Raw genomic sequence first — 284 nt, forward strand, 5'->3', positions numbered from 1 at the left:
GCCTGGTAGATAGCCCTACTTGCATCCAACGGAGGTTTGTTCTCGAAGACGTGTTTGTTGCGCGCAGTCCAAATGACTTGAATCGCGATAGAACGAGTGATAGACCATAGAATCTTGAGGGCGGAAGCTCGACTAGTTGCTTCCACAGTCCACTTCGGTTCACAGGGGAGACAAACCTGCTCCCACGTATTGTCTCCGAAGAAATGGTGCCAGTCCGCCTGGATAACGCTCCACAGAGGAACAACATGAGCGCACTCGAAAAAGAGATGTCGTTCCGTTTCCAC

This window comes from Plasmopara halstedii (assembly GCF_900000015.1).
Source record: "Plasmopara halstedii genome assembly, contig: Scaffold_3060, whole genome shotgun sequence".
NCBI classification, from domain to species: domain Eukaryota; phylum Oomycota; class Peronosporomycetes; order Peronosporales; family Peronosporaceae; genus Plasmopara; species Plasmopara halstedii.